The following is a 24,585-nucleotide window of genomic DNA, read 5'->3' as shown; positions in this document are numbered from 1 at the left end:
TATTCTTAATGGTAACTGATACTGCAGTATGTAACTTTGCTGATGATACTACGATTTTTGCAGCTGACTGTCAATTAGATAAAGTTTTAGAACGGCTAGAAACTGATGCTCTTATTTTATCAAAATGGTTTCCAGAAAACTTTATGAAATTGAATGCAGGGAAATGTCATCTTCTCACTTTTGGAACAAATCAAGATGACTTTAAGATCAAAATCGGTGAGGCCATTGTTGAAGAAAGCTCTGAAGAAAAACTGCTAGGGGTGATAATAGATAAAAATCTTAATTTCAAAAGTCACGTCTCAAATTTATGCAAAAGAGCCAGCCAAAAACTGCATGCTCTTGCTAGAGTTTCGCCATTTATGGGTTCTGATAAACTGCGTCTCCTAATGAACAGCTTCATAAAAGCTCAGTTTAGTTACTGCCCCCTAATTTGGATGTTCCATGACAGATGTCTGAATGCTAAAGTAAATAAAATCCACGAAAGAGCACTCAGAATTGTTTATAAAGACAGTCATGCTGACTACGAAGCATTGCTGACTTTGGATAATGCAGTATCAATTCACCAACGCAATCTACAGTACTTGATGATAGAAATATACAAAACCAAACATAACCTGAACCCTAGTTTCATGAGTGAGATTTTTGAAACAAGAAATGTACATTATGATTTGCGAACTAAAAATAATCTTTGCATTCCAAAAGCCAGGACAACTTCTTATGGTATAGAAACTGTGAGATATTTAGGTCAAAAACTGTGGCAAACACTACCTCACAGTATAAGAGAGTCCCAATCATTGGCAACATTCAAAAAAGAATTAAGAGCACACCCTATAGAATGCGACTGTAGATTGTGTAAAAAATTTATTGCTGGGTTAGGTTTTATTTAGAACATTATACCTTAAACCTTTTTAATATTGTATCATATATTTTTATTTCATACTAACTCTTATTAGATAGTTGGCCTTAATTAGCTTCTTTATAGCTATCAACCGTTCATTTAGTACGCCAACTTTAAACAAATTATTTATTATTATTTATTATTATAACCAATATAGTTCTATAACAACACGCAACTGAAAAATGTTTGGGAGTTCGTGTAACAACCCGGTCATTTCTACAACAATGGGAAACTTCGGTCATGCAAATGCTTGGAGTAGGACGTAACAGCCAAGATAATTATGTAACAACACCCAACTGCAAAATGTTTGGGTGTGTGTGTAACAACCCGGTCTGTTGATGTAACAAGAAAGATAATTATATAACAATAGGCAACTGCAAAATGTTTGGGAGTTCGTGTAACAACCCGGTCCTTTCTACAACAATGGGAAACTTCTGTCATGCAAATGCTTGGAAGAGGATGTAACAAACAAGATAATTCTATAACAACACCCAACTGCAAAATGTTTGGGAGTTCGTGTAACAACCCGGTCTGTTCTACAACAATGGGAAACTTCTGTGATGGAAATGCTTGGAAGAGGATGTAACAAACAAGATAATTATGTAACAACACCCAACTGCAAAATGTTTGGGAGTTCATGTAACAACCCGGTCTGTTCTACAACAATGGGAAACTTCTGTGATGGAAATGCTTGGAAGAGGATGTAACAAACAAGATAATTATGTAACAACACCCAACTGCAAAATGTTTGGGAGTTCGTGTAACAACCCGGTCTGTTCTACAACAATGGGAAACTTCTGTGATGGAAATGCTTGGAAGAGGATGTAACAAACAAGATAATTCTATAACAACACCCAACTGCAAAATGTTTGGGAGTTCATGTAACAACCCGGTCTGTTCTACAACAATGGGAAACTTCTGTGATGGAAATGCTTGGAAGAGGATGTAACAAACAAGATAATTATATAACAATAGGCAACTGCAAAATGTTTGGGAGTTCGTGTAACAACCCGGTCTGTTCTACAACAATGGGAAACTTCTGTGATGGAAATGCTTGGAAGAGGATGTAACAAACAAGATAATTATGTAACAACACCCAACTGCAAAATGTTTGGGAGTTCGTGTAACAACCCGGTCCGTTTTACAACAATGGGAAACTTCTATCATGCAAATGCTTGGAAGAGGATGTAACAACAAAGATAATTCTATAACAAAACCCAACTGCAAAATGTTTGGGAGTTCGTGTAACAACCCGGTCTTTTCTACAACAATGAGAAACTTCCGTCATGCAAATGCTTGGAGTAGGATGTAACAACCAAGATAATTCTATAACATAATGCAACTGGAACATGTTTGGCAGCGTGTAACAACCTGGTCCAATTTAAAACAATGGGAAACTTCTGTGATGAGATGTTTGGAAGAGGATGTAACGACCAAGATAATTCTATAACAACACGCAACTGCAAAATGTTTGGGAGTTCGTGTAACAACCCGCTCTTTTCTACAACAATGGGAAACTTCCGTCATGCAAATGCTTGGAAGAGGATGTAACAACAAAGATAATTCTATGACAACACCCAACTGCAAAATGTTTGGGAGTTCGTGTAACAACCCGGTCTTTTCTACAACAATGAGAAACTTCCGTCATGCAAATGCTTGGAGTAGGATGTAACAACCAAGATAATTATATAACAACACGCAACTGCAAAATGTTTGGGAGTGTGTGTAACAACCCGGTCCGTTCTACAACAATGGGAAACTTCTGTCATGCAAATGCTTGGAAGAGGATGTAACAAACAAGATAATTATATAACAACACGCAACTGCAAAACGTTAGGGAGTGCGTGTAACAACCCGGTCCGTTCTACAACAATGGGAAACTTCTGTCATGCAAATGCTTGGAAGAGGATGTAACAAACAAGATAATTCTATAACAACACGCAACTGCAAAATGTTTGGGAGTTCGTGTAACAACCCGGTCTTTTCTACAACAATGGGAAACTTCCGTCATGCAAATGCTTGGAGTAGGATGTAACAACCAAGATAATTATATAACAACACGCAACTGCAAAATGTTTGGGAGTGTGTGTAACAACCCGGTCCGTTCTACAACAATGGGAAACTTCTGTCATGCAAATGCTTGGAAGAGGATGTAACAACCAAGATAATTCTATAACATAATGCAACTGGAACATGTTTGGCAGCGTGTAACAACCTGGTCCAATTTAAAACAATGGGAAACTTCTGTGATGAGATGTTTGGAAGAGGATGTAACAACCAAGATAATTCTATAACAACACGCAACTGCCAAATGTTTGGGAGTGTGTGTAACAACCCGGTCCGTTCTACAACAATGGGAAACTTCTGTCATGCAAATGCTTGGAAGAGGATGTAACAAACAAGATAATTCTATAACAACACGCAACTGCAAAATGTTTGGGAGTTCGTGTAACAACCCGGTCTTTTCTACAACAATGGGAAACTTCCGTCATGCAAATGCTTGGAGTAGGATGTAACAACCAAGATAATTATATAACAACACGCAACTGCAAAATGTTTGGGAGTGTGTGTAACAACCCGGTCCGTTCTACAACAATGGGAAACTTCTGTCATGCAAATGCTTGGAAGAGGATGTAACAACCAAGATAATTCTATAACATAATGCAACTGGAACATGTTTGGCAGCGTGTAACAACCTGGTCCAATTTAAAACAATGGGAAACTTCTGTGATGAGATGTTTGGAAGAGGATGTAACAACCAAGATAATTCTATAACAACACGCAACTGCCAAATGTTTGGGAGTGTGTGTAACAACCCGGTCCGTTCTACAACAATGGGAAACTTCTGTCATGCAAATGCTTGGAAGAGGATGTAACAAACAAGATAATTCTATAACAACACGCAACTGCAAAATGTTTGGGAGTTCGTGTAACAACCCGGTCTTTTCTACAACAATGGGAAACTTCCGTCATGCAAATGCTTGGAGTAGGATGTAACAACCAAGATAATTATATAACAACACGCAACTGCAAAATGTTTGGGAGTGTGTGTAACAACCCGGTCCGTTCTACAACAATGGGAAACTTCTGTCATGCAAATGCTTGGAAGAGGATGTAACAACCAAGATAATTCTATAACATAATGCAACTGGAACATGTTTGGCAGCGTGTAACAACCTGGTCCAATTTAAAACAATGGGAAACTTCTGTGATGAGATGTTTGGAAGAGGATGTAACAACCAAGATAATTCTATAACAACACGCAACTGCCAAATGTTTGGGAAGAGAAGGAAAAAGAAGAAAGATATAGGGAGGGAAAAATAAATTGGACTAGACGAAAATTGCAAAAAAGGAAAAGAATGAAGTCAGGTAAAGAGACAATTTTTTTCTAAAACGTTAACATGTAAATGTTTGCCGTATCCTGAAAATTACTACCGAAAACTCTGTACCCTTTTTCGCTTATCTGTGAAAGATTGAAATTTGGAAAAATGACAATATCATAATGTTTATTGGAAATTTTAAACCCACAATATTCAAAGAAAGCTGTCAATAACCAAAACTTCTTCTTTAAAATTCATTGGAAGGTTTCCATCCGCAATAATTGATTCTACGAAATTTAGAAGAAGGGTTTCATGAGGGTAAATTTTTTCCGCAAAGTGGTTAAACAATAGAAGGAAGAACTAGAATTTGAAGTTGCTTTGCAGGAAGGTGAGCATTTTTTCTACCACTGGAATATAACAACGAAATTTGAGCTGTGACTAAAGCTGTTACCAAACAATGTGCAATGGCAATCATGGCAATGTTTGGAATACCATCAAAGAACCGAGCTGTTGAGAAAGCAATAAACAAATGCAATGTGAAGAGCATCTTTTTTACGAGAAGACTTTGCAATTGATCTACCCTAACATGTTCGAGTTTACCTTCATTGTCAGCTTGCATTACTTGCAATTCAGAGATGATCACATCTAAAGAAAAAGAAAAAGTTAATTTGTTACCCAATTAGAATGTCCCTTCTTTATTAATTTTATTCCCAAATCCTCCCTCGCAACAGCTCTAGATAAAAGGTCTATCATCAAATTCAAAAGTCAAAATAAAAAGGAAAAATTATTTACTAGTAACAGTATTTATTATGAGTTACTCTGAATACTAACAAAAGACTCCTTATGTTTTCCGGGCCATCACATTAGAACTTTTCTTTTTTCTCATGTCGCATTTGAGCTATACACAGAACTACGTTGCAGTGGTGTGATGGCCGCGGGGGGGGGGGGGTCAGGAGGCACGTGCCCCTCCAGCGACCAGGAATCAGGGGGCGCCGAAGGCGATCCAACACTTCAAAGGGACGCCAAAATCACGTGGAAACAAACGCAAAAGCAAAAAAGGCCACTTGAAATAGCCGAGTTCTGAAGCGGCGCATATTTCGATATGAAGACTTCTTTCTCTCGTCTCTTTCTTTCTTCCTCCTCACTCCCACGCCAATACGCCTTCTTTGCCACCCGTGCATAACCCTTGACGCTTTAGAACCCAGGGTAGGTATGGCATCCCAGCATCCCTTGGCAGCCCACTAGAAGATACCGAACATTCGTAAGCAACCCACTGACTTACTTGATCTCACGGAGGTTGGAAATGAGACATAAATACGATGGGAGATTTTAACGATCAGATTTTAAAAAATAATGTTTCAACTTAACAGAGATACTTTGCCTTGTATTCTCAATAGAACTGTTCTTCGGTTGATATTTTTATGCTCATTTTTTATTGTTAAACGTGTTCCAAAAATTTTGCAATACCTTTACCGTCTCCATATCGCGGTCTTTTCAAATGCAAAGCAGATAAAACTATGGAACATAATGATAAAAACAAGCTTATGAATATTTTCTTATATCTCAATTGGGCTTGAAGTGACGTATGTTGTGGATATTCTGAGTGCAGTTTCCGGTCATCCCTAGAAAGTTATACTTTCAAAATTTTTCTTGCCGCCAACCATGGTGGCGGCTTTCACTAAGCCCTTTAAGATTCTTGAAAATTTTGGCCTAATGATAGAGAAAACTTTTTAAACAATTTCATGGATCTTCCTGGTTTCTAAATCAATGTTGTAAATATTTTAGATGAGTTCTTAGTGTTTCAAGAGTGTCATATTTGTAAAATTGTTCTTGCTGCTAAACATGGTAGCGCCCTTCATTAAACCTATGTACCATCTAAACATTATGGCATAATGACAAAAAAGTTTATGAATACTGCCTAGGGTCTTTTTCAATCTCAATCGACGTTGAAATCATTTTAGATGCAGTTTCCGGCAGCCCATATGATATTATACTTTCGAAATTTTTCTTCCCGCCGACCATAATTTTTTATCAAAGTTTTTAGTTGAAGTCTGAAAATATCTTGACCTGTTCAGCCGATTATCGTTGCTTTGTCGCATGTCTCATTTACAAGAACTAGTACAAACACGGCTATGTATCCCATGTATGCCTGTGTTTATTTAAACAGACTTATTGGTCTTTAAGCTTCAAATGACTTCACCCGGGTTACGCTGTGATTTACGCGTGTACCTTTCAAGTGCCATCAGTAAAATCCGGTTTTCTCTGGACTCAGTTCGTCTACATACAGGTACAAAAAAGCTATTTTCTACCCAAAGGAACCAATGGAATGGCTCAAAAATTTGCACAAAGTCAGGACAAATGTCGGGTAAGCAAAGTATGTCTCAGAATTTTTTTATTTGCTTTGGTACGTCTTTTATAGCCAAATACAATCACGGAAGGAAAGACAAATTGTTTACAGATTTTGGACAGGGTATAGTTTCAAAAGGAGGAGGAATTTGAAAAATCTGAGAGACACTGGTAGCTTAGGATCTGCGCTTTCTGCTGATATAAGTCAGATTTTGCTACCTTAAACGCAAGGGTACAAAATAGCTGTTGATAGTGGAAAAATCATTTAAGCAAAAAATATACCTGGAAATTATCGATTTGAAATATTTGCCAGTTATTTTGATATGGTTGGAATCATCAGGTTCTTGTGCATCGAATAATGTATAGTTTAATTCGATTCCGTTAATAGGGAGAGAATACCAAATATGTCAACTTTAGCCAATTGAAGTCAGCTGAAGCCCACTGAAGTCAATTCACGCCTATTGAAGTCAAATTACGCCAATCGAAGTCAAATTAGGCCAGTTGAAGTCAAATTACGTCAACTGAAGAAAACTATAAAAGCTTAACGTGTGGAGGCATCTTCTTAAACATTTTTATAGACAAGTAAACCGATCAAACATAAGCAACCTTTATTCGCAAAAACTAATTTCAAAACTCTTTATTTTTATGCACCGGACACGGCTGCATACATAATATTCCTTGCTACAGAGACATAAAATAGAGATGCACTAGGAAATTTCAGTTGACTTGCTGGCCTGTGCAGCTATTGTTAATGTGGTGTCACCATTTTCGCCAGTTTTTGAAATTTAATGTAAATAAACCTAAGCCTTTCAACATGCTCTCTGTTCTACATGAAAGACTATAATGTAGCAGCATGTGGCTTCGCTTGACCTTCCAGGCCAGGGGGGTGCAGGGTCATCAATAGACAAATTTACCGACAAAGACATGGATGGAGAAAAATTTAGGTGCTATTTCACCTACTGATAGATGATTTTACCGACAAACTAAGGACTTTGTAGACAAACTGAAGATTTAACGACGAATTCATGACGTATCTGGGGGGTGTTACATCCCCCCCTTCACCCCCGCTAGCTACGCCCCTGGTAATAGGGAAGAATATCAACTATAGAGGACCTAGCTATAGAAAAGGTTTTGCCAATGACAGATGATATAATAGACGTTCTTGATCCTTTCGATAAAAAGGAAGCTGAAACTCTGTTTTTTGCGTGCAAATACTGGTTCGCAAGAGGGAAAATCGAAAGTCCTGAAAGCCACTGATGTCGCCACTGATGTCGCCACTGATGTCGCCACTGATGTCGCCACTGATGTCGCCACTGGTGTCGCCACTGATGTCGCCACTGGTGTCGCCACTGATGTCGCCACTGATGTCGCCACTGATGTCGCCACTGATGTCGCCACTGATGTTGCCACTGATGTCGCCACTGATGTCGCCACTGATGTCGCCACTGATGTCGCCACTGATGTCGCCACTGATGTCGCCACTGATGTTGCCACTGATGTCGCCACTGATGTCGCCACTGATGTCGCCACTGATGTCGCCACCATCGCAACTTCAAAGTTTTCTTCCCACGAATTTTATAACCTTTGAATCCCTGTTCTTCCTGTTCTTCTTCTTCTTCTTCTTCTTCTTCTTCTTCTTCTTCTTCTTCTTCTTCTTCTTCTTCTTCTTCTTCTTCTTCTTCTTCTTCTTCTTCTTTTTCTTCTTCTTTTTCTTCTTCTTCTTCTTCTTCTTTTTATTATTATAACTATTATTATTATCATTATTATCCGTTGAGCGGTAGCGTGCGGACGCTTCTGTACACGGCTCCTGTTTGACTGCGACTTACTACGCCTGGATTTAATTTATTGCAATTTATTAACTACAAATCGATGCATAATAGTTCGAGGACTCTGGAAATACAATGATTCGCTCGTCTATCGTTTATCTTTTGATTTTATTCGTGATTTGTTCGTTTTATGAAAAGGATTTTAGTTCGTTAGGCCGGCATGCATGGCGTTGCAAGCGAAGGGTTCAAACCAATCATACTGGTCCCAGTGGGAGCATTAACATTCCGCTCATTGACTCCGGAAATCGCGATGCAGCCATTAACAACGAAAGCTGTGTAAAATGTTCTTGCGGCAAGTCATGCAAAGGGATAAAGGGCCTCCGCATCCATCAAAGGAACTACAGAGTCATTAAAGGCTTTGTGAACCATACTGACCTTGAAAATAACGACAGTCACACCGATATTCCCCATGAGGATTATTTCGTAATCAAGCCTGGAATTCGTCTTCCAAGATCTGACCAGGAATGGCTGTTAGCTAACCAATATTTCCACTCTGTCTTTTCAAGTATTTCTGTCGATGCGTCAACGGTTGATCGTGTTATCCAATTAATGAACGAAACCATCTACAATTACTTTAAAGAAACCTGTGAAACAATGGAATGCTGCAACGAAGATCTCAAAGAAAAATACTCCAATTTCACTGCCAAGAATTTGAAAAAAGAACTCAGAACTTTGAAACATTCTAATGCTCCTTTAACTGAAATCAAGTTTGTCTCTAACCTTCTTCGCAATAAAATCAAAAAACACATCTCTTCCTCTAAATCTTCCAATATAACAAACCACGACCGCTACATCTCCAAAAATTTCTGGAATTACGTCAAACGCACTCTTCAATATGAAACTTCAGCTCTTCCAACTTTTTCTGCTGCAGGATGTACCGAATACTTTGTCAAAACATTTTCTGCCATCGCCCCTAACAAACATTTCACCATTCCTTCATGGATCCCTACTTTCAATGAACCATCTTATTCATTTGATCTAGAGCCACCTGGTTACATAACCATTACTTCTATCATAAGGCGTATGAAAGCTTCTACTTCTCCCTGTCCTCTTGGTAAGATATCCATCATCTGTTTCAAACGAAGTCCCTATCTTCGTTCTTTTCTTACTGAAATAATTCGTGTTGTCTGGCTTTCAGGTAAGGTACCATCCGAATGGAAAAAGGCCTCCACTATCTTGATTCACAAAAAAGACAGCACAGACGATCCATCAAATTTCAGGCCAATCACTTTAGAATCGGTGCCCTTAAAAATATTCACTTCTTGCTTACGTGACTCCATCTTCACTTTTCTGAAACATAATGGCTTCATCGAGCACCAAATCCAAAAAGGCTTCACCTCAAAAGTATCAGGTACATTAGAGCACACAGCAATGATGGGCCATTTAATAAATAAAGCTCGCATTAAGCAACGATCTTTAGTGGTATCTTTGCTGGATCTCAAAAACGCCTTTGCCGAAGTTCACCACAAGCTGATACCAGCTATTCTTGCTTATCGTCATATACCTTCGGAAATTCAATCATTGATCTCAAGCTTATATCTAGATTTTAAGACCTGTATCATAACTGATAAATTCCAAACCCCTGCAATTCCTGTTCGCCGCGGCGTATTGCAAGGTGACTGCCTCAGCCCCCTTCTTTTCAACCTTTGCTTCAACACGTTCATACAATACATCAAATCAGATAAATATAAGCAGCTTGGTTTCTCCCCCCATGATGGGAATGACCGCATGTTTCAGCCAGTACACTGGTTTCAGTTTGCTGATGATGCTGCTGTTGTTACCAATGGAGAAAAGGAGAACCAACTCTTATTAAACTGCTTTACCAGATAGTGCCAATGGGCAAACTTCATTGTCAGGGTTGACAAATGTGTTACCTTTGGTGTCAAGAAACACTCTACGCGATCCCTCCAATTTCAACCGAAACTTTTCATCTGTAACAAAATAGTGCCTGCTGTCAAAAATGGCGATTCCTTTAAGTATCTTGGTCGTTTCTTTGATTTTGAAATGAGTAACCAAGATCATAAATCTAAACTCGTTTCTCTTTTCTCTACTCTTATGAAGGATATTGACGACTTACCTCTCCATCCTAAAAACAAACTGCTATTATACCATCGTTATATTCTGTCAAAAGTTTCATGGCATTTTACTGTTGCAGATCTACCAAAGACTTGGGTTGTCCAAAACCTAGACAATCTTGTTTCCAATTACATTCGCCAGTGGCTTGATCTTCCTGTTTCTGCAACATTGAGTGGAATAATCCTCTCAAAAAATCAGTTTGGCCTAAATCTACAACTGCCTTCTATCAAATTTACGCAATGCCAAACTGTCTGTCGCAATGCCCTAAAATCTTCAACCTAATATTAACATTCAAACCCTATGGAAAAACACCAGTCATGGCACGAATCTACAGTACGACATCTATCGTAATACTAAAGAGGTATTAAAGGCTGTCAAATCAGACAACAAAGAACGTCTCTCTCAAAACTTACCATCTCAGGGAGCTACAATTACCTTTCTACTGAAACATTCACTGGAAAAGCTGAACGGTATTTGGTCAAGTACACAGAGCAATTTGCCTAGTAACATCTTTAACTTTACCATCAAGTATCTTAACAACACTTTTCCAACTCGTAAAAATCTGCTGAAATGGAACCTTAGTCAAACATCTGACTGTGAATTCTGTCTTCTTCCAGAAACACTTCTACACGTTGTTGCTGGATGCAAAGTGTACCTTGACCAAGGCCGCTATACTTGGCGTCATAATTCTGCATTAAACTTTCTAGCCACTTCCATCCAAGCAATAAATGGGTCTTCTCTCTACGCAGATTTAACAGGCTTTCTTTCCCCTTCTATCATAACTGGAGATCAACTACGCCCTGACTTACTTCTCAAAACTAAGGAAAACTGTCTGTACGTTTTAGAGCTAACCATAGGCTTTGAAACAAATCTCAACTGCTATGCTGTCAGAAAGTTAGAGAAATATGCCACCCTCGTATCTGACTTAAAACGTCAGTTTAAGTCAGTCTCGTTTGTCAATCTTTCCATCAGTTCACTCGGTATTTTTGGCGACTCCTGCAGCTCATTCATCGACATGTGTGACTCTTTGTCCATTGATCATCAACAGAAACGCTACCTCATCTCAAAACTTACAAGCATCTCCATTCGCACCACATACTATATATTCTGTTGTAGAAACAAAACTTGGACTAATCCAGAGCTACTCCCCTTTTAACATTTTTTTTTTCTTTTCTCATTACTACGATGTAATAGTTTTTATTTTGTAAACACAGGCTAGCCAGTTACAAATTACCTTGTAATAGTGAGATTTGTAATTGTAGTTTTAACAGGATTTCAAAATGAAAAGTTTCCATTATTATTATAATTGTTATCTTCAGTTTGTTTTTATGTATTTTTCCCTTAAGAAGCCGAGACAAAACTATGGTCCTAAGGCTTAACAGTTCAGCTCTTTTACAAGTTAGAAATAGAGCTCTCCTCAGGATATGTGATGTTCCTAGCAAGACTATCTTTTAGATTTCTTTGATGCTGATCTTTCCAGGAATCTTCGATACATGTTCATTCATACGTTTTCTGACGAGTCCAAGGGCTCCGATTATGACAGGAATAACGGTTGTTTTAATTTGCCACATTTTGGTAACTTCTATCTCAAGATCTTTTTATTTTGATAACTTTTTTGTTTCTTTGCTTTCAACATTTCGCTCAGATGGGACAGACATGTCAATGAAAATGCATTTGTTTTCCTTCCTGTCTTTGATCACGATGTCAGCTCTGTTTGCAGTAATCTTCTTGTTAGTATGGATTGGCATATCCCACAATATCACCACATCCTTCCCTTCAGCGACAGTGCTTGGTTTATGCTCATACCATCTAAAGGGTACCTCAACATTGTAATATTTACATATCTTCCAATGCATTTAGATTAAATCTCCATCGATCAGCAACAAAACTGTATCTCATTTCTAAACTTTCCAACATTGCCATCCGTACTACGTACTACATATTTATTGCAAAAATAAGCCATCTGGAATTACATCCTTTTTAACGTTGGTTGTTTTATTTTTTCTCAGTTTTTCCTCTTACCTTACGATTGTTATAGTTTCTTCTTGTAAAACCAGGCTAGCTAATTGCAAATTACCTTGTAATAGTGAGATTTGTAATTGTAATTTAAGTTGAATTGAAAATGAAATGTTTCCGTCATTATTATTATTATTACTTTTATTATTATTCGTGTTCTTGCACAGTTATTCTTATTCTGTGGTTCTGGTCTGTTGTATTGGGATGCATTTATTGGTTGCGAAAGGGTTTCATCCTTTGCAGGGAAAAGAAAAGCAGTCTCGTGGCAATGTTTGAAGAAACATGCTCCGGTTTCACTGAAACTCTACAGTCTCAGAAAAACCAGAGAACATACAGAGCATCGATCTAGCAAATTTACAGTGATTTCTGATCCTCATGTACAAGCGATGATGTTCCTTGGCTGCTTTTAAGGTATTTAGAAGCTGTTTTTTTATCTGAAATACGGCCAGGAGAAATGCTCAGTTACAAATTCGATGGCAAAGTTGCTTGTCATTCAATTGCTTAATGTTCTTGATTCCCCAGTAAGTTGAAATCCATGTCTGCATTCACGAATGAATGATATCAGCTTTCAGCTTGGTAATTGATGCGCAAAAGGGGTTCAAAAGAAAGAGGGCTTTGAAGATGCTGTTGTTGACATTTATAACCGTTTCTTTTTTATGTGATGCTTTGGCTGGTGCCACGCAATGTGGTTGGACAATGATCAATGGCAAATTGTCTCCTTGCTGAATAGTAATGAAAATTCTGAGCAAACTGAATACTGCAAATGCAAAGAAGATGCTCATCAGAAAAATGCCAATGCAAGCTGGTCTGTCGTGCACAGAGCTTTGCAGCTGGACTTGAGAATGTAATGTAGATTAATAGGAAACAGCAAGATACATATGTGTATATCTGAGTTATTTCATTGGGTGGGTGTATTTCTTGACACGAGGACATGGCAAGAGGGCCATCCCCTTTAAAATAACACAAGAGGTATTCTTGGGGCTATCAAATTGTGTAAGTGTACCCAGGGGCGTCGAAAGGGGGGCTAAGAGGGGCAAAAGGCCCGGCGCCCGTGCTCCGATGGGGTCCGTAAAATAGTAACAAGAGCTATTGGCAATCTGCTATTTCAGCTACTTTTACGGAATCAACGCCTATAAGTTTGTCGCAGAGAAATGTCCACATGTCCTTGATTCATGTAAAATTTTTTTTGCACATTCTTGTAAAAATTCTTAAAAAAATTAATCAACAATTGTACCTAAAAAGGAAGTTTCCCTTGTTCTCCAGGAGACTGAAGGGCGTGGCCACAGATCATCCCTGGGCCCGAGCTACCTCTCGACGGCCCTGGGTGTACCAAGTTTTGTGGCTGTATAGCTAACAGCAAGGAAGTTACTGCGACAACGTATTCCCAGGCCTGGGCACAAGTACCCCATTCTAAAAATAGCACAAGGGCTGTTTCTGAGGCAAGTTACCAGGCCAGTCAAAAAATCTGTGTACAATGTTTTTGACATAACAGGTACAATCGACTCCACATATAGTCAATCCGATTGCAGTCATACTCCGGTTACTATCACCAGTGGCGTAGCTAGCCAAATAGCAGTGGTCATGCCCTCCCTTCAAATTTGAAAAAAATGGGTGTGGCCAAATTTTACCACGCCCAATTTTTTAGTTGATGAGTTCCTTTTGAAAATTTCAATTTTAAGGCTTGTGACTTATAAACAAAATTTTGATTAACTTTTGGAATAAGCTTTTCATATTTCATAGCAATCATCTTGTTACACCATGAAATGACCTTTATCTTATAGCTGTGACACTGTTTTGGTTTGTTGGTAATTTATACAGACAGAGTTCTGACAATTTCCAAACAGAACTGTACAAAAGACATTAAAAAACATTAGTTTAGTATAGTAGATAAACTTAGCTTAAATAAAAAATTCTGTTGTTCTCCTAATTTCTTTCAATTTGCAGGCTGAAATACATTTGTAAATTTTAGAGATAAGCTAAAATTTGTAAATGAAACAATAACTGATAGGGAGCTTTTTGGTCATCCTTTCCACAAATAGTCTTATTATCAATCTATTGAAGGTATTTTAAAGCCATCATGATTAACTAACAACCCCAATAGAACTGATAGATGAATAAAACAAATAGGCAAATGAAAATGCAATGTAAATATTGATATGAAATATATAGGAAGCTAAAATAATGGATACGCCTAGTTGCAAATGTTTTCTGCAAAGTTAGACTTAATAGAAAAATACCTTGCAAAATAAGTTTAGCTTAACAAAAACATTGATGTTTCCACATATACTTCTGGTAAATATCCACATAATTGAATTGTCTTCACTAAATCTAGCAAACAAGGCTTGTAAATGAAATAATTTGATCTTGTAAATTTTCAAATATATCAAAAGTTGTAATAATGAAATAAAACTGTTTAAATAACAAGATCAGTAACATGCTTAACTTGTCTCTGGTCATTTTATTTCAACAGCTATTAGTAAAAAGGTACTTTCAACTATAAGTGAAGTCAGTAGAGCTTTGAGTTTGACTTTAATTGTGTTTAAAACAGTGTTATTGCATGTGATAAAAAACAAAAAATTGAAGAATAACTTTAAGCAAGTTCTGGCATCCCCTATCCATTGACTACAATCTTATTGTCCTAATCATAATATGGTTTTAAAGGGCTTAACAGTTTCTGAATATGCTGCTAAATGTCTGGAAAGTTTAAGCTCTCAAATCTGTTGGTTTGGAAAATAACACTGCTATCTCCTCCATCCATCTCCAGTGAACAGCACCAAGATTTGGCATTCATTAAATCAAGAAGATTCTCTGCAAATGTTCAACTAGTAACAATTGATTACTGAAAAAGCAGAGAGTTTGGTTTGGTTGCATAAAATGATCCTGCTCGCTGATTTTATGTCCAAAAATGGACTTTTGTGCCCGTCACTTCTCCACATAGTGCAATACCATTAAGGCTGAAAACTCTGCCATTGCCATAGAATGTTCTGGAGATTAACATGAGTCGTGGCTGCTTGGAAATAAGCTATTCCTTGCATTTTACTTACAGAGAATTACCTCCCAGCTCGTGGATCTAGGCATAGCAGCGCCGCCATCGATGCCTCGCATTCGCGTTCACGAAATAACACAGGGCGGTTCTGATGATTATAATGATGGTCATGCCCTCTCGAAATGGCATGACTAGCCTTTGTTCTCTCCTGCGTCACTCCTATTGTTAGGCATGACCAAACATAGGGAACCAGCGTTATGGGCATGACTAAAACACAGGGTTTGGTCATGCTCATAGTTATGGGCATGACTAAATTGGAAACCCTCTGTTTTAGTCATGCCCGACAATAGAAGAGCGCCTTCGGAGGGCTCCATATTCTTGGGTGGAACCATAGGGCTCCAAAGGCGAATGGCCTGAGCTATTTCATCAGAAGAATAGGACCTTATTCTTACGAAAATATAATTTTTTGAAAAATGTTATCTCTGGAAATAGATGGTCATGCCCGGCATGACAAGCATGACCGCTAGCTACGCCACTGACTATCACAAAATTGCTGATTCCCGAATTTAGCTCTGGTCAAACCTTTATAAGCAAACTCCTTCTACAGAAACTCCACTTTTTCACACTCTGTTATAGTCACAACCTTTTTTCTTCCTGAAAAGCAGAAAACTCTTTCTACATTCACATTTACGCAACACAAATTAATTTTTCTGTTTTAATCCTTCTCAAAATTTAATTTAGAAAAATTAAATTCCTCTCGATAACTTTCAAAATAGTACTTTAAACAATACAAAAACAATCTTGCTTTTGGTATTTGACATTCGCTAGCACTGAAGCCGTTTTCAAAGAGGTTAGACAACATTGTTTTTGAAATGGTTGAAAACAGTTTCTTTGCTAATATTGGGCCACAAAAACTGATTTCCTGCCACTGGCATTTAGCTTTTTTAGGTAATTCCGCTTAATGTCACACTCCGCTTATCGTCAGAATTTTCTGGAAAAAATTTAGTGTGACTATATGCGGAGTCGATTGTACAAAGAACCAAACAAAGTTGCGGTTAAATTTTCAGCCCACTCAACAAGCACAGGTTTCGACACTGCTTTGACTGCTAAAGTCCCATTTGCACATGCGGTTCAGGAAATGAAGATAATGAACATTTCCTCATGCACTGACCTCGGTTGGAGTTGATGCGCGCAGATCTCTCCCCCTAATTTTACCTAGGTTAGACATTATGAGCATGGATTCAAAAGATTTGTGCGATCAACTATTGCATGGAAACTCCGATTTGAATGTAAACGAGAAAAGAATTGTTACTGAGGCAATAATATCCTTCACTGAACGTACAAGAAGATTTTCAAGAGTACCAAAAGAAAAGTATACAAAAGGTAAACTGTATGAAAAAAATATTCATAAGAGAACTCACACTCTGGAAGCTAGTGCATATGGTTGCAGGTGTCTGAAAAGCAGTATATGATTGAAACCAATATCAAAAAGGTCCAAGTACAAAGTTTTGAATGAAATAAATGTTTGATGAAAGATGAATAATTTAGTACCTTCATCGGGAAGCTTGTCTTCTTTGACTTCCACAAGAATCAGATCCATCAAAGAACATTCAAAATGAGCATATGAGAGCTCACTGTCCTGTAAATGAAAGAGCACTTAAGTAACAAAGACCATAGCGGGGCTCACCAGACAATTTTTAATTTTAAACATTTCAGTCAACATCATCTCCAAGTTTTTGACATGGTTAGTTGTGAAAGCATCTTTCTCTATCAGGGATTCAAAGCTTGAGAGGTGGTCTCTGTATCTAACTCTTGGTGCACGCTCAAGAAGTTTCTTGATCGTACTTTTCAGTTTTCTGCCATGAAACATCTACATTAATGGGCAGTATTAATTGGCAATATATAAAGGCTCTCATTAATACTTTTAGTTTATTTTGGTCCATGAAATGACTGATGTGCGAAAGATTGTATGATTTATTGCTAACTTTTTGACACAGCTTGCTTAACATATTCCTCAAATATGACACTTATATCGATTTTAACACTAAGAGATTTTTTCGTGATTAGTTTCATGTACAGTGGTGTCCCCAATATTGATTGAGATTGTATCTGTATGAATGGTGCCCAAAGTCATTAGATGGGATTTTTCATTGAGCTTCAATATTCATCACAGAACCATTTGCTTGCCAGAGCCGAGTATAATTTTCCTGTCTGGAGATTCTCTTGTTTGTATCCCTGTCACAAGTAAACAGCGTGGTATCACCTGCCTATATGCGATGTCAGTTTTCTCAATTTGCAAAAGAGTTCATCGATAAATATTTTGAAAAACATCGGCCCGAGGACCGAACCCTGTGAGCCAAAAAAACTGTTGACATTTACTGTTTGTTATCTGCCATTACAAAAAGTCGTAAATAAATGTTGAAGCATCATGACTAAGATCATATGCTTCCAAAGTGGTTTTGAGCCGATCATGCCTCAAGCAATCGAATGCCTTCGATAGAGCTAAAAATAGCTCCTACTTTCCCGCCACTATCGAGGGAAATTTTCCATTTTTCCAGAAGACGTATCAGAGACTGCTGATTGCTGAAACCCTTTCCGTAACCAGCGAAGCGGTGACAAATAATTTGTTACGTATCCAATCAACTGTTTCTCGCAGAGTCTCTCAAGTCTCAAATTCTTTTGATGTAAAACGCTAATTGGTCTGAAATGATCTGTTTTAGTTGTCTCGTTCTTTTTTAATGCAGTGCAGAGACATCAGCACATTTGAGTTCAAATGGCAACTTAATAGCAATCAGGTAAATCTGGTTGTTGTTTCTTTGAAAAAACGAACTCTAGGAAACCACGATTAGCTTGAAAAAGTAAATTTGCTTGAAAAAGTGGCTACAAAATTTCAAGTATTGAAAATTTGCTAAAATAATAATAACATTTATAACATTTGTTAATGCAAGAATATATTTTTTTAAAAAACTGAGGCACTAATGTATTTTTACAGCGGCGCGTTTTTTATAAAAAACTATGAAAAGGCTGGAATTTTTATATATTATCATATACCGGTAATCTTTTATTGGGAACCTTCGTGGACGGTAATTCTTTTCGTCATATTTTTGATAACCTTGTCTCATATACAATGATCAGATCTATAATACAAAGACCTTTTTCGTGGCATATGATTTGCGTTTCGCATTGAAACTATGATGTGGAAATTGGCGTTTTGTGTCATGCTCTAGACGTGTGGGTTTCTTGGTTGCAAATTCAGGCGAGTTGCAATTCATAGAATTGTTTAAGAGCATATAACTACTATGATCCTCAAAGCGCGACTGCGAGAACATATCATATCATTACCATGATTAAACTTTCTTTTTGTAAATGGAGTAGTTTCACAGGGCCTGAGGTTAAAATATGTTCATAAAAAAATGAGGTTAAAAATTTTTAGTTCTCAAGAAATACAATTACAAAGCTCATTAGTGAAGTTATTTTGTAAATTTGACAGTTATAGCTTTTTAATAATTGTTACACATAACAATAAAACATATAATGACAATAGACTAAAAGATAATAGAGTGTAGCAAAGATAAAAAAGTATAATTTATAAAAAATAAAAGCATGGGGCTGTCCAATGTGTTCTGTGTTAGCCAAAGATGTATCAGACATGTATGATATTTAATGCAACACTTAAGCCTCTTCTCTCTGCCTCATTTTTGAGATCGATTTCAAAACAAAAAGCAAGTTTAGAAGTAAAGAGACATAATTGTAATCAATAGCAAGTCAAGTCGAAATGGATCTTCAGTGATGTCAGAAGGAGAGAAGATGGTATTTAGATCAACCTAAAGAGATGACCCCTCATAGCTTGTAGAGAGCTGGCAAGAAAGAGCAGGGAGAGTTGTGCCCCATTGGAAGAAACTCTATATCAATTCTGTTTTACAGCAAGCCACTGTATGGACTGAGGTTTCCCGCTCTCAACAGAATGAGCAATCAGACGTTTAGCTAATTCCCCATAGGTAGAGGTTTTACGGTAATTATTTGGATATCTGGTAGTAAAATTGACAAAGTTCTAAGGCACAATACTTTGCACCTCATACAGAAAATTGGTTTAATTTTAGAAGAAAATGTTTAATTCAAAAAGAGCATTAGTAAAGGATTGCCAGAGTTGCATCCTGTGATGGTAAGGCATTTCAAAGATTTTTGTGGCTTTCCAAAAATGTTTTTTGGTTCTCAGTTACTGATTGCTTTCCAAATTTGTTTTGTTTCTGTAGCTTTCCATAATCAGCAACTGTTTTCATTGGGAGAAGTGTAAAAATCTCTACTTAAGACAGTTTGGTATTGTATAAAACAGATTAAGGGAGTATGCAAACAATCTTTTGGTGGTACAAAACTTTAAAATGGCTTTAAAAAAAGCAAACATTTGAGTAAACTAAAGCTTTTCGTCTGACACTCTTCAGAGTTTAAGACGTCATAACGTGGATCAAAAAATCTACGTTAGGAAATATATATACCCATTTGTGGATTCAAAACCATTTAGGTAGCTGAATTAGGTAGCTGAAAATATGAACAGTACACAGGGACGTAACTATTGGGGGGTTTGGGGGGGTGTTTCACCCCCCCAATCCTGAAAAACAGCATTTTGCAGGGCAAAGCAGAAGGAATTAGTAGTTCTCGCAGGGCAAAAGAGATTAGAAATCAAGTTTCACAAAATATCTTAATTCATTTTACTTTCTTATCAAATCCAAAACATATGTTAGTTTTTCCGATTTGTTGTTGTATTGTAAAGTGAGTTTCTTATTTCCGTGCCCCTCGCGAAGAAAAAGTGACACTGCTTGGATAAACGGTATCGCATCATGGCATAAAATGAAAAGTGGCAAGCTTGCTCAGCATTTTTCTTCTGAAGCACACCAAGCAGCATTGGCTGATTTTGCTAGGTTTTAAGTCGAACAAGGACATATTGACATTCAAATGAATAGGCATCTGAAGGACTTCATCATTCAGGAGAAGGCTGACGAAGAAAAATGCAAATCGATAATGAACATTTTGTTTGATATTGCTAGAACATTGGCAAGGCAAGGAATTGCTTTCAGAGGCTCCGCAGGAGACCAGAACGGCAATTTTGTCCAGTTTGTGAATCTCCTGTCCAGGCACTGTCTACAGATGAAAGAATGGCTTGATAGCAAACGATTGAAGCCTTTCAGTACGAAATACATGATTCTAGTTCACAAAATGAACTTTTAGAGATCTGGGGGGAGAATGTTAGAGAAAGAATAAAATATGACATTGAGTGTGCTAAAATGTTGTCGGTTTCGGCCGATACAACACCCGATGTTAGCAATAAGGATCAAATGGTTGTGGCTGCAAGATATATTGGTGAAAAAGGAATTGCGCGCGAGAGAGTCGTGGAAATGAAAGAGTGCAATGACAAACATGGAGATAAGACAGCAGAATGTATTCTCAAGTGTCTGGAAGCAAATGAAATTAATGTGAATTATCTCTGCTTCCAAACATACGATTTCGCAAATAATATGTCTGGGAGAATTGCAGGGGCACAGAGGGTTCTACAAGATATTCTTGAAAGACCAGTCCCGTACATTCCATGTCAAGGGCATCGATCTAATACTTTCAAAGAGCATTGTGCAAAACAAAGTGCCATAATTACGTCGATATACGATAATCTTCAAGATATATATGTTTTCTTCAGTGCCAGCTCCAAACGAAACAAAATTTACAATGAAAAAGTTCAAGATGTTGATGAGTACTCCTTGAAACTCCGCAACATGTCTAAAACGATATGGGTCTACTCTTCAGAGTCGATAGAAGCAGTGTGGCGAAGTTTACAAAGCATACTCAAAGCAATTGAAAAAGTTGTCAGTGACGACAGCACAGAAATGAAGGGTAAAAGTGACTTGACTTTCTTTTTGCATTGATTTTCATGAGATTAATTATGAAGAAAACAAAGATTTTGACGATGCAACTCCAAGCAGAAGAGCTTAACATCTTAGATGCGATGAAGTTAATTGAAGCAACAGTAGAAAATCTTAAGAAGATTCGCATTGATGCTCTAAACGAGTGCGCTAAACAGCATGGAATAGATTCAGCGGCTGAGTTTAGTGGAAATATCGACTCAGGTTGCAGCCAAGAAAGATTGACAACGGTCCAGAAACATCAGCGGAATTTAAATTTAATTCCTTTTACAGAACAGAAATGTGTGTTGTTTTCGATTCTCTGATAGCAGAGTATGGTGAAAATATCAAGGCATGCTTAAAAAAAATTGAGCCATTGGCAATGGCGTTGCAGCCACCACTCAAAACGATAAACCCAGAAACAGTCCACGATCTTTGAAAGGTCTTCCCACCAGGCTTTCATATTGAAGCAGGGGTTATATTATGTGAGCTAGATGTTTTTAAGTCAATGATTGAACAGCAACAGATCCAGCCAACTTCCGTCAAAGAGGCTGCCAAATTTTCATATGAAAACAGACGACTTTTCCCAACGGTTTACAAATGCTACAGCCTTCTTCTTACAGCACCTGTGTCTGTGGCTAAAGACGAGCGAACCTTTAGCAAACTTAAGATTGTTAAAAATTTGCTGCGATCAAGGATGAAAGATGAACGATTGAATGATCTCATTCTACTTGCTTGTGAGAAAGACCTAACAGACACTATCCCACTTGATAAAGTATTAAAAATATGGCATGAAAAAAAATGAGAAGAATTTCAATTAAGTAAATTAGTGTGAAAGTAGACTAATTATTGACTTTTTTTATTGCGATTGTTGGTTTGTGTTGCTTTTTGAAAATAATATATGTACTTATGTAATATATGCACAAGTACAGTACATCTATACTTGTTTTACAGGAAAAATTTTGCAGGGCAATAGTGTTTACACCCCCCCAAAAAATTAGTGAAGTGACGTCCCTGACAGTACATTTAAGGCCATACTTCCCATTGGACCCACCAGGACCAGACCTAGGGGCCAACAAAGAATTAGGGGCCCTAAGACTTTTTTGGAGCTTTAGTATGGCATCATAGGGCTCCCTTGCATGAGTTTCTTATCAGTGTGCAAATGCACAACCTTAACGTGTACAAGCATTAAAAATTGATATGGATGACTCCAACTTATATGAACTGACATGGCATCTAACATTATAAAAGAAGAGAGGGATTTTCTTCACAATCTGATACATCTAACAAATAATGTAAAACTATCAAATGTCTTTGCCTGAAACTTTATTTAATTTACAAACTTTTACATCACCACTTATTTTATAAATGGGATTTAAAGAGCAGGTTTTTCACAATCACATTCACCCGCTACAAAAAACCAATATAAACAAGAGATAATTTATGCAATGCTTCAATTACTAAAAAATAACACCTTGTGATAAGAAAACAGATAAAGGCACTGTGTTTGCAGGAGTTAGAGAGGATGAAATTGCCCTATCTGCAAAAAAGATGAAGGCAAAAAGTGTATGATAACTATGCGATGGTGGACAAAAACATTGAAAAAGATTTCAAAATGTTCATTCAAGAAGCATAAGAAGCTGAAGCATGTTTACTGTACCTCCCCTAGGAGGTGTTTGCTAGAAACAATTTCAACATTTATTTTAATGAGCCTTGCCCCTTCTGATGTGAGAGATTTTGTCCAATCTGAAGGAAACCCATCCAATTATGTTGCATAGGTAAAATTACTTCAAAGAGTGCTTTTTCCAGCACTCTGGAATCACTCATATTCAAAAATATTCTTACCCTTCTGCAGCAAACACAGTGCCGCCTTGGGTTGTTAGAAAACCGAGTTGATGTTTTGTTACAAAAAGAACGTATACTTACAGTGTCAAAAAAATGTCCACATTTTCATGGAATTGCTCTATCATAAGAGCAAAAAATTGAGCAAAAAATCTAGTTTATAGCAAAAAATGTATTTGTTTGTCTCATTAATTGAATTGTCTGTAGCTACAGAGGCAAAGTTTAAACCTTGCAATTAACTTTTCTAAAAACAAAATGCACAGACCTTCACACTTGTTGATAGGAGGGCCCTATATGCTTTGGCCCAGGCGCCCTAAAAATGTTAGTGCAGCCCTTAGAACATTGCGAGAAAGTACAAGTTTAATGCTCTGCCAAGCTAGATTGGACAGATGCTGGACAAATTTGTAAAAATTCAGTTTTTCTTACCAATAACATTATATAAATGAGTACTTCAACAGACCATGGATAAATGGGGCACTGGGCTTGAAAAACCAGCAATTCTGAAAGGTTATGTTAAAGGTTCCTAAAAAAAGGTAAACTTCTGCTATTTTTATTTGTAATATAAAAGAAGAAATTTATATGAAAAAAATGTAATGTCATGCAGAGAATAAGATTATGCCCAAAATGCAAAAAATTTTTTATTGATTAAACACTGTTTAGAAAGTAGAAAAACCCAGTAACAAGCAGAAGAACCCAGTTACAACCCAGTAACAGGTCAAACAACCCACTAACAAGTGAAACAACTCATTAAAGCATACGCTACAATAGTAAGACCAGACTCATCAAGCAAATCATATAAAGAGAATTGAGGCAATGCAAAGGAGAGCTGCTAGATTCGTAAGGAGAGATTATAATCGACACTCTAGTGTTTCTGATATGTTAAAAGAACTCAAATGGCCAACCCTTCAAGAAAGGCGCTCAAGTGCTATGTTGCAAGGTCGTGTCTCGCCCATAAGACAATAAATGATAATATTGATGTTAACATTCCATCCTACATAATGGCACCAATACAGCTTCAAGGAAGAAGTAAGCAGCAGTTTATCAATATTGGAGCTAATACCAACACATATTTGTATTCATTTTTCCCAAGAACTATCAGATGTTGGAACATGTTACCAATCAAATACAGGCAACTTAAAGAAGAGACATTTAAGAGGAAGCTTCAGAAAGAAATTGAACTGAAGAACATAAACATTGTTAATCCAAGAACGCACAGTGTTCATAGACAGGTCAAGGATTGCCTTTAACTGTATTTTAGATTTTTTTAAATTATATTCTAACATGTAACTTTTATCATTAATTTGCACCTGCATTAATTCGTAGATGCCACTGACCAATCCATTACCATAATGCCCTCTCAATGTTCCCTTTAATTTTCAGTCCCTTT

The 24,585-nt window shown here is 37.3% G+C and overlaps 1 long non-coding RNA gene across 1 annotated transcript in view; it reads right to left on the bottom strand.

Moving 5' to 3' along the window:
• Nucleotides 1–23,306, bottom strand: part of LOC135690096 (uncharacterized) — a 29,066-nt gene extending 5,760 nt beyond the window's left edge. The window contains exons 1-3 of the long non-coding RNA XR_016145346.1: nt 23,283–23,306; nt 17,020–17,107; nt 4,819–4,863 (exon numbers count right to left, since the gene is read on the bottom strand). This is a non-coding gene — a long non-coding RNA (uncharacterized LOC135690096). The remainder of the gene's footprint in view (nt 1–4,818; nt 4,864–17,019; nt 17,108–23,282) is intronic.
• Between the last annotated feature and the right edge of the window lie 1,279 nt (nt 23,307–24,585).

Source organism: Rhopilema esculentum, chromosome 5 (genome assembly GCF_057945365.1).
Source record: "Rhopilema esculentum isolate cy_ngs chromosome 5, ASM5794536v1, whole genome shotgun sequence".
Classification (NCBI taxonomy): domain Eukaryota; kingdom Metazoa; phylum Cnidaria; class Scyphozoa; order Rhizostomeae; family Rhizostomatidae; genus Rhopilema; species Rhopilema esculentum.
This window is presented reverse-complemented; position numbering and strand designations above follow the sequence as displayed.